This window comes from Grammomys surdaster, unplaced genomic scaffold (genome assembly GCF_004785775.1).
Source record: "Grammomys surdaster isolate TR1022 unplaced genomic scaffold, NIH_TR_1.0 67, whole genome shotgun sequence".
In the NCBI taxonomy this organism is placed as follows: Eukaryota; Metazoa; Chordata; class Mammalia; order Rodentia; family Muridae; genus Grammomys; species Grammomys surdaster.
Window position 1 is genome coordinate 17,515,258 of NW_021604569.1, and position 12,326 is coordinate 17,527,583.

A 12,326-nucleotide genomic window follows, 5' to 3' on the forward strand; every position below is an offset into this window, starting at 1 on the left:
CATTAGTAAAAGGTACCACAGTTTCTGCTGGGTGTATTCCTGAAAATTGTTGAATTTTCATTATCCCTTTCAGAATCAATTAATAAACCTTACCTACAAAGTCTTTAATATTTTAATCTTCCTGCATAAGAATTCTCATGGGAGAATGAGTGGAGGGCAAATAACCAAAATAGAATCCAGCTATAAATCCAACAATCCACTAATCCTGTAATTTCTTTTCTACAAGAGCCAATTCTCAGCCTCAGCTGATAGTTTTCTTGGACTATTTACGTCCTTATCACCTTATAAAGTTTGAAATAAATTACCTGGCTTTTGAGTAGTTAATCCAATTATGAACCTTAGTCAATTAGCATTTCCCAACAATTTTTGAAAAGCATTAATAGTTTGTAATTGATCTCTCCTGATTTGTATATTCTGTGGTTGAATTTTCTGTAGATCTATCTTATATCCTGGAATAAATAGACTATTCTTTTTTTCAGGAGCAATTTGTAATCTCCAGTAAGGTATAATTCTCTTTACTTCAACAAATATTTTTTCATAAGGTATCTGCATCTGAATCAGCCAGTAAGATATCATTCGTATAATGCCAAATTTTAGATTGAAAAAAGTGCTTAAAATTGTTTTTAATGACTATTGTACAAAATATTTGGACAAGGTAGGACTGCTTAACATTCCTTGTGGTAAAAACTTTCCAATGACATCTGTTTATTGGACAACTATTAGTAGTAGTAGGTACAGAGAAAGCAAACTTTTCCCTAAAATGCTTGTGCAAAAGGATTGTAAGAAGCAATCTTTTAAAATAATTACTATCAAAGGCCATGACATATGTAATAAAAAGGCAGTGGGATTCCAGGCTGTAAAGAGCCCATTGATTGAATCATCTCATTTATGTCGATTAAATCTGTTAACATCTTCCATTTTTCTGAACTTTTTAAAAATAACAAACAGGAAAATCTATGGACTGGCAGATTTTTCAATGTGTTGAGTATTTAGCTGCTTCTGTACTACCTATCCTAGTACCTCCAATTTTTCTGATGCCAAAGGATGCACAGGTTTGTCTCTTAACCATTTTAAAGATAGAGTAATTGGTAACTTTGAAAGACCAATGCCTGTCATGTCCCGCTCATGGACAAGCTGGACAGTCTCTGACTGTTCTTGATAATGCTTTTCGATATTTTTTTTCAGAAGCATGCTTTACTTTATGGTTTGTTTCTGAGATTAGGAGAATGTTAATCTATTTTTGATTGCTGCACCAAAATCATGCCCCAATGAACTCATAGCTATATTAGTCACATATGGCTTTAATTTTCTTATTTGTCCTTCTGACCTATACATGTTTGCACTTTGTTTTACTTGAGATAAAGTTCCAGAAGCTGAATATATACCTTCTAAAGAGGCCAATCTGCATATCAAGATTTTGGTGAAATTATTATTACATTTGCTTTTGTGTCTACTAAACCTCCAATTTCAACATCATTTATTTGTAAATGTAGCTTTGGTCTCTGATCATTTATCATAGTTTGCCAAAATACTTGTTTTTTGGTTTCTCTTGAATTTTTTTGTTTCATCTACTGAAGCTGATCTGTTGTCAGTTATATCCAGAGCAGTGTTGTTTTAACAACAGGGATTAAATCTTTTGATTGTTCTGTGAATGAGTTACTCTAATAGTGACAGGGAATGATTGAATCAAATTTAATATCAAGTCCTTTGGGAGGCCCTCTGGGCATTTCCTAATGACAGGCATTTCCTTGTCTGTTCCTTGTTGATCTGCATTTATTAGTTCAAAGCAGGCATTTGCCACACCACATCTTATGCATACTCTGGAAGTCTGTGGCCTTCTTTTTGTATTATCTCTGGAAAAAACATTGTTTCTCAGAATTCCTTACCTCCAACCCTCTTTCTAATTATCTTGCTTAGTACAATTAAAACATCTGTTATTTTGATTTTCTTAAAACTTCTAGAGGTACATTGTTAAAAATTTTACAAAAAGATTTTTTAAAAACTAGAAATGACTTCTTTTGGAGAGATCAGGGATAAAAGGCACATTCCTAAACATAATAGAACAACCATTCAGCAAGCCCATAGCCAACATCAAATTAAATGGAGAGAAACTTAAAGCAATTTCTTGAAAATCATGGTAATACAAAGCTGCCCACTCTATCTGTTCAATATAGACCTTGAAGTTTTAGCTAGAGCCATAAGACAACTAAAGGAGATCAAAGAATGCAAGTTGGATAAAAAGAAGTCCAATTATTGCTATTAGTAGATGATATGATAGTATATATAAACAACCCCAAAAATTTTACCAGAGAACTCCAACAGCTGATAAACACCTTCAGCAATGTGGCCAAATAAAAATTAACTAAAAAAAAAAAAAAAACAGTAGTCCTACTGAAATGTTTTGTAAAATGCAGTTTGATACAGCAGTACCTGTCTATGATAGGTCTAGGTCTAGTGTAAAATGAAGTTTATTTTGGGGCATGAGAAAGGGATTTGAGAAAGAGTAGAGGCAGAGAAAGAAAGAGGGGTCTAAGAAGAACAGAGAGAAAGAGAGAGAGAGAGAGGAGAGAGAGAGAGAGAGAGAGGGGAGAGAGAAAAAGAAGGGGAAAGGCCAGCTGGGAATACCTGGTAAGACAGAGAAGGGGAGAGGAGAAAACAAAAAGGGAGAGAGAGAGAGAGAGAGAGAGAGAGAGAGAGAGAGAGAGAGAGGGAGAGAGAGAGAGAGATGATAGATAGAAAGAGAGGTGAGATATGAGATGAGGGGAGAGAGAGAAAGAGAGAGAAAAGAGAGAGGGAGAGAGAGATAGAGAGATAGATAGATAGATAGATAGATAGAGATGATAGATAGATAGAAAGAGAGGTGAGATATGAGATGAGGAGAGAGAGAGAGAGAGAAGAGAGAGAGAGAGAGAGAGAGAGAGAGAGAGAGAGAGAGAGAGAGAATGAGAATATAGAGAGAAAGGGGCTTGGGGTGGGTCAGAGAGTGAGGGAGGCCAAACAGTCCTTTTATAGCAAGCCAGGCTCATACATGGCTGTTGCGAGGTAACTGTTGGAAAGAGAGTAGAAGAAATACTAACAGTTACTATATATAAATGATAAATGGGCTGAGAAAGAAATCAGGGAAACAACACCGTTAGCAATAGCCACAAATAACAAATAATGTAAAATATCTTCTTGTAACCCTAACCAAGCAAGTAAAAGACCTGTATGACAAATACTTAGACTTTAAAATAAGAAATTTAAGAAGATATCAGAAGATAAAAAGATCTTCCATGCTCATGGATCCATGGGCTTAACAGTACAAATTGCCTTCCTACCAAAATCTGCAGATTCAATGCAATTCTCATAAAAATTCCAACAAAATCATTACAGGCCTTGAAAGAACAATACTCATCTTCATAGGGAAAAATAACAACAGCAACAACAACAACACGAAATACAACTAAAACAATACTCTACAATGAGAGAACTTCCAAAGTTATTACCATTACTGATTCCAAGCAGTATTATAGAACAATGTTATAAAACTACACACCCATGGACACTTGATTTTTGACAAAGGAGACAAAATTACACAGTCAAATAAAGACAGCATCTTTGACACATGGTGTTGGTTCAACTGGACATCTGTAAACAGATCCATACCTACCACCCTGCACAAAAGTAAAGTTAAAGGGGATCCAAAATTTCAATATAAAACCAGATACACTAAACATGATAGAAGAGAAATTGAGGAATAGCCTTGAATGGAGCTTGGTGTTCATGTAACAGCAGGAACCACTGCTGTCTGCCTTTGGAACCATTTCCCTCTGTTGGGCTGCTTTGTCTATCCTCAGTTGGAGTAGATGGACCTAGTCTTACTACAATTTGATGTGCTAATGCTGGCTGATATCTGTGAGAGGCCTCCCCTTTTCTGAGGAGAAAGGGTGGAGGAGTACATGGGGGGTGGGGTGAGGACTCAGAGGAGAGGAAGGAGGGAAATGTAAATTAAGTAAATGAATTAATTAAAAGAATTATCTTCCAAAGTACTTTTATTGTGTTTTCTTCTTCATTGAATTTTCAATTTAGATAATTAATCCTTACTGAAAACTTGATTCCTATAGGGCATACAAGTGCATGCTAAGAAAAATTTCCTCTTCCTCTGATAAGAAACTTTTTATCTTTAGTTATTTGTAGTATTACCTATGATCTTCATTGTGAGGCAAGTCATATATTAATTATTCTGAAATATTCTCAACTTTGACTTTTATGAAGTCAAACACTAGTGGGCACAATGTGCATGTGCACTCTCGCGCATGTACACACACACAAACACACACACATTATTGTCAAATCATCATCTGGGTGGCATATCTGTGAGCAAACCTATCAGGGATTTTCCAGATTAAAGTTGTTGTCTGAGAATGTCTTTGGGGAATGATCTTGAGTACATTAACTGAAGTGGGAAGACCTACCCACAGTAGATAGCATCATTCCTTAGACTAGAAATTTGGAGCTAGTATCCTGCCCTTGGCCTTGTCTTCTGACGGATTATATAACAGGAGTAGCTGTTTAAGCTCCTGATGCATTTACTTCTTTGCCATGTTCAGATGTGACCTGGAACAGTGAGCTAAGATAAACATAAAACCAGTGTCTGTGCATCGGGTAGAAGCTGAATTTATATCAATATACAAGTCTTTAGGATTTGCAGCTCTCCAAATGATGATTTATTAAAGGATCATTTCACGGATTGGATTTCAGAGACAGAATGAAAGCCTCCAAGAACTTCCAATTGCTCTGCTCTTCAGTAATATTTTGCTTTATTTTTAGTTTGCAAAGACATGCTAATCTTACTGAAATTTGACAAAAATATAGTTCTCTTTTAATGCAGATTTTATTTTTTCTATGTTTTCCTTGATACTTTTGTTTCAAAACAATATACTATTACAAATTTTATGTTCTTTTCTAGAATATATATCTCAATTAAAACCAGTTGAAATATATAAGAAGACACGATCTTTCTATTTTTGCATGGTATTCACCCTTTTTTCAATGTTGAAAATAGATTCTTTTTTCATATATCATGACCAGTTTTCCCACCTTCCACCCTGTTTCTCTGTCTCCAAGATCCATTCTTCCTCTTTTTCTTTTCAGGAAAGAGCATGCTGCCAAGGGACAACAACCAAATAGAACAAATCAGGAAACTATTGAGGCTGGACAAGGAGAACAATAGACGGAAAAAGAACCTCAAGAGCATGCAGAAGTGTCAAAGACACAGCAGCTCCCACTGTTAAGAATCCCACAGAAACACCAAACTAATACCCATAATATATACACAGAGGACCTAGTGCAGAACCAGATAGACCCAGTGCTTGCTCCTTTAAGTTTCTGTAAGCTATGATTAGCTGATTCTATAGGCCATGTTCTTCTGGTGTCTTCCATCCCCTACAATTTTTCTTTCTCCTTTTCCATGGGGTTCCATGGACTCTGAAGTGAGGGACCAGATAGAGAGCTCCAATTCAGACTCACTGTCTATACGATGTATGGGTCTCTGTATCTACTCCCACCTGCTGCCCAAAGAAGCCTCTCTGATAACACCTAGACAAGTCACCAAAGTACAGCAGATTATGATTAGGATAATCTCATATGATGCATATATGTTTATAATATATAAATTATATATGTACTGACTCTCTCTCTCTCTCTCTCTCTCTCTCTCTCTCTCTCTGTGTGTGTGTGTGTGTGTGTGTGTGTGTGTGTATAATTTGCTAGGCCTTTTTGGTTGTATCTTATGTCTCTGAGCTATCTAGTTTCCTTGCTATCCTAGGCAGTGTAGGGCATGGGCTACAAGTTAAACCAGATAATGATTGGCCACTATCACCAGTTTTGGGTCACCATTTACCCAGCACATCTTGCAAGCAGGGCAGATTGTAGCCCAATGGCTGGGTTAGTGTACAGGTTTTTTTTTTTTTTTTCTGCAGAATATCTTCCTGCACCAAAGAGACTAATGCATAGGAGTGATGACTCCATGCAGGCACCAGCGGAACCTCTTTACTTTCAATGAGCTCAATGTAAGTTGTTCTTGGAAATAAGCCCACACTGTGAGTTTTTGGAAAGGACACTTTTCTAGCATCATTTTGGGTTGTTAATGGATCTCAATAGGGCCCCTTCACCTAACAACTCAACCTAATGCAACCCGGTCCTGATACTGGAAGCCTTGCTTGGTGAAAAAAGATGGTCAATTGAGACTCTGTATCATCCATCATCCATTACTAGGATTCCTCACTAGGGTCACCCTCATACATTCCAGAAAGTTTACTGTACTAGGTTTCCATACAGCCTGCCAAATCTCCCCCGCCCCATTTCCAGATACCTCTCTTTATACTCTATCCTTCAACCTCTCCTCCACTACCTGATCCTTTCTGCTTTGTTTTCCACCCCACTTCAACAATCTACCCACAAAATCTATTCTATTTATCCTTGTCTGGGAGATCCATGTTTCTCCTCTAGAGCTCCCTTCTTTATGTAACCTCCTTGGGTCTGTGGATTATACCTTTATTATCATTTATGTAAAAGTTAATATCCACTTATAAGTGAACACATGCTCTATTTTTCTTTCTAGGTTTGGGTTACCTCACTCAGGATAAAGTTTTCTAGATGTATCCATTTGTCTGCAAACTTCATGATGTCATTGTTTTTAAAAGCTATGTAATATTCCATTGTGCCAGAAGCCAGGACCCTCGCCCTTACCCTCACCCCCTACCTTTCCCCACCTGTACAATGTCGCCTGCAGCTTGTCAAACGCAAGATCCTGCCTGGCAGCCGCAGATAGAGTCAAAGCAGTGTACCATATCTTCTGAAGAATAGCAGGTAGATCATAATTCAAGGCAGTGTACCGTATAGACCATGACATGTTTCAAGGCACAGGCCAAGAAGATTCTGTACTTTTCTACCACCTGGCCCCTCTTACCCCCTCCCCTTGTAAAGTATACTATAAAAAAGCATTTCATGTTCAAATACATGACTCTTGACAAGCCAATGTTTGCTTGAGTCCTTTCCCTCTCTCGCCCGTTCTTCTTTCAGGTTGCAGTCCTCCTTGCCCCACGAATAACTAGGACCCACTGGTTGGGTCACCATTGTATAAGTTTCCTTTATCCATTCTTTTGTTGAGGAATATCTAGGTTGTTTGCAGTTTCTGGTTCTTATGAATAAATCTATGAATATAGTTGAGCAAGTGTTGCTGTTGTAGGATGGAGTATCCTTTGGGTACATTTCCAAGAGTGATATAGCTGAGTCTTGAGGTAGATGGATTCCCAATTTTCTAGGATCCACCATATTGATTTCCATAATAGCTATATGTATTAGACAGGGCTCTCTAGAGTCACAGAGCTTATAGGTAGTCTTATAGGTAAGGGAATTCATTGATGACTTACAGTGTGTAGTCCAACTGCCCCAAAATGGTCAGCTGCTTCTGTGAATGGAAGTCCAAGGATCAAGCAGTTGCTCAGTCCCACAAGGCAAGCAGGAGAAGAGGAGAGAATCTTCCTTCTTCCAATGTCCTTATGTAGGTCTCTAGCAGAAGGTGTGGACCAGAATAAAGGTGTGTGCTACCATGCCTGGATCTGGGACTTGCTTTGTCCCAGATGACCTTGAACTCAGAGATCTCTTTACCTTAGTCTCCTGGAAGTCATAGCCACTATGCCTCAAGATCTCCATGCCAAGATCCAGGTCAGAAAACTTGTATCTCCCAGCCTCTAGATCAGGATCACATGTAAGCCTTCCAATTCTGGATTGTAGTTCATTCCAGATACAGTCAAGTTGACAACCAGGAATAGCCACTATACTATACCAATTTGCACTCCCATGAGCAATGGAGGAGTATTTCCTTGCTCCATATCCTCACCAGGATAAGCTGTCACTTGTGTTACTGATTTTAGCTATCTGACAGCTTAGGATGGAATCTCAAAGTAGTTCTGATTTGCATTTCCCTAATGGCTAAGGATGTCAAACATTTCTTTCAGTGTTTATCAGTCATTTGAGATTCCTCTATTGAGAATTCTTAGTTTGTATCTGTATCCTAGTTTTAGTTGGATTGTGTGGTTTGTCGATATATAGTTTTTTGAATTCTTTATATATTTTGAATATTAGCCACCTATTAGATATGATACAAATTTTTCCATTTGGTAGGTTGCTATTTTATTTATTGATGTTGTCTGTGCCTTACACAAGTTTTTCAGTTTCATGAGATCACCTATATTATTTGTTGATCTTAGTGCCTGTGCTATGTGTGTTCTGTTCAGGAAGTTGTCTCCAGTTCCAATGTGTTTAAAGCCATTTCTCACTTTCACTTCTATCAGATTTAATGTGTCTACTTTAATATTGAGGTCTTTAATCTACTTGGATTTAGGTTTTGTTCAAGGTGATGAATATAAAGCTATTTTCAGTTTTCTACATGCAGACATCCAGCTTAACAAGCCCCTTTTGTTGAATATGCTTTGTTTTTTTTCCCCTCAGTATTTCTGGCTTCCTTTTAAAAAACCAGGTGTCCATACATGTATGAATTTATGTCTGTGTCATATCAATTTCATTCCATCAATCAACATGTCTGTTTTTATGCCAATATGGTCTGGTTTTGAGTATCCAAACTCTGTAGTACAACTAGAAATCAGAAATACCAGAAATTGTGATATGTCGGGCAGTGCTTGCGCCTAGGGATCGCTGGCTGACGGACCCGACACAGACGGGGTCGGCGGTGGATGGCGTCAGCTCCAGGCCGGGCCAGCGGGGTGTGGGCCAGCAGACTCCGGGGTCCGGGGCACGGAAGGAGCCGGCCAGGCTAGCCCAGGGCCTTCGGCAGGCGGCAGTGCAGGGCTCGTGCTCCAGGGCGGCCTCTGGTCGCAGGAAAACCCCAGAGGCGGGGGCGGCGGTGAAGGAGAGCACAACCGTGAACCAAGGCACAGCTCAAACACGCTGTTCAGTCGCGTGGAGCGGGACCTCCGTCCCAGTCCCCAAAAGCGAGAAAGTGTTATTCGCTCTTTTAGTTCTCTCCTTCTGGGAGTAGCTCGTGAGAGCCTACGGAAGAAAGGTGTTTCAGCCCCTTCAGCTCAGCTCTCGCTCTTCCCACTGGGGAGAGAGGAGAGAGTTGTCCTTTGAAATGCGCGACTGGCCCTGCAAGGGATCGCAAAAGTACTCCGACAGCAGGAGACCTTGCACCACACAGCAGTCGACCTTTAATTTGGGCTCTGGAGTTATATATATATACAGTTTCGGGGAAAGAACAGGTAGCCCCTATTGGTTTGGCTTGAGGGTTTGGGGATGCCTTATTTGCATGGAGGTGTTATCCTACGTGATAAGGGTCATGGGTCTCTTTGTGGGAAGCAGAAGCTAAGAGGGCCATATCGCGTGGGAAATCTGAAGCAACCTTCCGTCCTGTGACCCTTCTCAGGCCGAGGTCTCTGGGGCTTCGAAGATTTCTACCAAGCTTTCTGGCTTTCTCATAGCCCACTGCCCCACAATTCCTCCCTTTTCTTTTATAAAGGAGAGGTGTCATCAGAGTAAGTGTCCCCTATGTTGGGAACAGTTTGATATTGGACTAAGACTTGATTGGTGGTCACCTTTGCAATGTTACTCATTTGTTGCTTTAAAAATTGAATGAGGCAAGGTGCCAGGAGAAGTAGAGCTCCAATGGCTAGTACGGGGCCAAGGAGGGGAAGAATCCAAGCTATCAAGGGGTTAGAGTACCAAGGGGTAGGGGTGTTGGGAGTATAGCATGCCCGGAGGTTCCCCCAGAGTTCTTTGAGCGTTTGTACATCTTGTTCTACCAGCAAATGTGAAAAAAATTTAAAAAGGCTGCCACGTCGGTGCAAGCCCCGGAGGGGCTTCCACCACGGTGGCGGGTCCCACATTAGAGAAGAAGATCCTAAGGTTCCAGTGGCCTGAGGGCCTTGGCGGTGGCAGACCCCAGTAACACGAGGAAGTCCTTGGTTTCAAAAAGGTTTATTGTCATGGCGGATAATAGATGGATCTAGGCGTACCCCCCCAAAACTCAGGGCAGTCCCGAGGGAGGGAGAAAGGGGGAGGATTGGGGGAGGATCTGGGGGAGGAATTTTTAATTTGCTCTGCCCTCTGGCCTTCATTAGTATGTAAATCCCTAGGGCCTGAGGCCTATAGCCTGGCCTATGTGACTCTATGGAGATCTATGTGACTGCTTTTCAGGATCTTGGATGATGGGAGGGACCGAACTCCTGCCGGTTCTCATGCAGAATTCCACGGAGAATCTCGGGGTTCTAGGTACCTGCTCAACCATGACCCAGGATACTCTTATGCAGTCCCACAGTGATATCTCTGGACACTAATTTTCTTTTTTGATATAGGATTGTTTTGGTATCCTGGTTTGTTTGTTTTGCCCATATGAAGTTAAGAATTGTCCTTTTAAGATCTATAATGAACTCTACTGGAATTTTGATGGGGATTGCATTGAATGTGAGATTGTCTTTGGTAGGTTGGTCAGTTTTATTATGTAAATCTTATGGATCCATGAGTAGTATGAGATCTTTACATCTTCTGATACCTTCTCTGTAAGGAGCCGTTCTGCTGCTCCAGTCCATGGGTCAGGGAGCAAGAGAGAGAGAGTGGGGGACAGGGATGCAAAGAATGGAGACAGAGTCTGAGTCTGTCTGCTCTGTCTAGTCTGTCTGCCTGAGTCTGTCTGAGTCTGTCTCGGTCTAGTCTCTCTGTCTAGTCTAGTCTGTATGTTCTGAGTCTACCTGCTCTGAGTCCGTCTGTCTAGTCTGAGTCTGTCTGGAGACGAAGTCTGTCTGCTCTCTGCCTTTGACTGCCCCTTTTATATCTCTCCTGTGTCTCTCAAGTGCTGGGATTAAAGGCGTGTGCTACCACTGCCTGGCCTTGACCGAAAGGATCAAGATAATTATCAGAGTATGCTCAGCTGTTGTAGGCAGTTGAAAACAAGTCTCTTGTCAGGGTACATGGCTCAAGATGGCTGCAAAGATAATAGCCGCCCTCGGCTCAGAGTCAGCTCCAAACACTTCTCCAGTCTCCTTTTAGCAGACTTGAAGTTTTCACCATATAAGTCTTTCACATGCTTGGTTAGATTTACCCCCATGATATTTTATATTATTAAAGGCTATTGTGAAGGATGTTATTTCCATGATTTGACATTTGTTTTATTGATGACAAACATTCTGTGTGGAATGAGATATAATATCAAAGTTTTGATTTACACTTACCTGATAGCTATTGATATTGAATACTTTTAAAAATATTTGTTAACCATTTTTTCTTCTTCCTTTGAAAAACTTAAGTTATGTGTTAAGGTCTAGGTAGAAGGTTAAGGTCTATTGAATGTTACAGACCAGGTAGAACATTAAGGTAGCTGTTACCTGTGAGCCTGCCATTTTGAGCATTACTAAGAAAACTTTCTCATATGCTGTTATGGCTGTTACTAGCATGTTCTGTGCTTTGACGTTCTTGGAAACCAATGACAATAGAAGTCAATTAGAACTGTTTAGTATAGTCATCCCCAATAAGTCTGGACCTGAACCAACCACCAGGCAGCATTTCCTGAACTTGTGTATGAACTTTTCTGGTTTTTTATTTTATAAGCTACCCCTGGGATGAACTCCAACATAAGAGAGATACCTACACCAGTATAAGAAGCTATTTGGAATAAAACTTTCATTTGAGTAGGAGCTGAGTAAAGTTTAAGTTCCCAAGACCTCCCTAGGGTATGACATCCTACTTGGCAGAAAGAGACATGTACATGGGTAACGGACATCCTGGCTGGCAAGTTAAGACATAAATATTGAGGAAGGCAAGTCCCCTAACACAGTTAAATATTCCAACCAGTGGGAACAGGATAAGTGTATAACAAAGACATATTTCTAAGGAAATCCCCTATCCTTAAATCTTGATTGGTGGCATAACTTGACATAGATGTTTGTGGATTTTAGGCTTAATAGCCCTGTAGGATCTTAATTCAATGTCACAGCCAGCTCCTGGGTAAAAAAGGGGGCCGCAGTGGTGGTGTCTTGGTGGGTCTCCACACGGCAGGTCCCACATACAAGAGAAAGGTCTAAGGTTCCAGAGGCTGGAAGCTTTAGTGACGGCAGGCTCCAATGACACGAGAAAGTCCTTGGTTCCAAAAGGGTTAATTGTCATGGCAGATGGTGGATAGATCTGAATGTACTCCCATGAAACTCAGGGTAGTCCTGAGTTAAATAGGGAAGGAGAAAGGGGGAGGGTCTAGGGAAGAATGCTTAATTTGCTCCACCCTCTGTCCTTCATTAGTATGTAAATCCTAGGGTCTGAGGCCTGTACTTATACTCTCT

The 12,326-nt window shown here is 40.3% G+C and overlaps 1 long non-coding RNA gene across 2 annotated transcripts in view; it reads left to right on the forward strand.

Annotated features, from left to right (window-relative positions):
* The window catches only part of LOC114629845, a 28,208-nt gene extending 21,555 nt beyond the window's left edge, over positions 1 to 6,653 (forward strand). Inside the window, exons 3-5 of one of the 2 annotated variants that reach the window (XR_003712731.1) lie at positions 5,134 to 5,369; positions 5,961 to 6,050; positions 6,602 to 6,653. This is a non-coding gene — a long non-coding RNA (uncharacterized LOC114629845). The remainder of the gene's footprint in view (positions 1 to 5,133; positions 5,370 to 5,960; positions 6,051 to 6,601) is intronic. The other variant, XR_003712733.1, reaches the window with a different exon arrangement.
* The last annotated feature ends 5,673 nt before the right edge of the window (positions 6,654 to 12,326 follow it).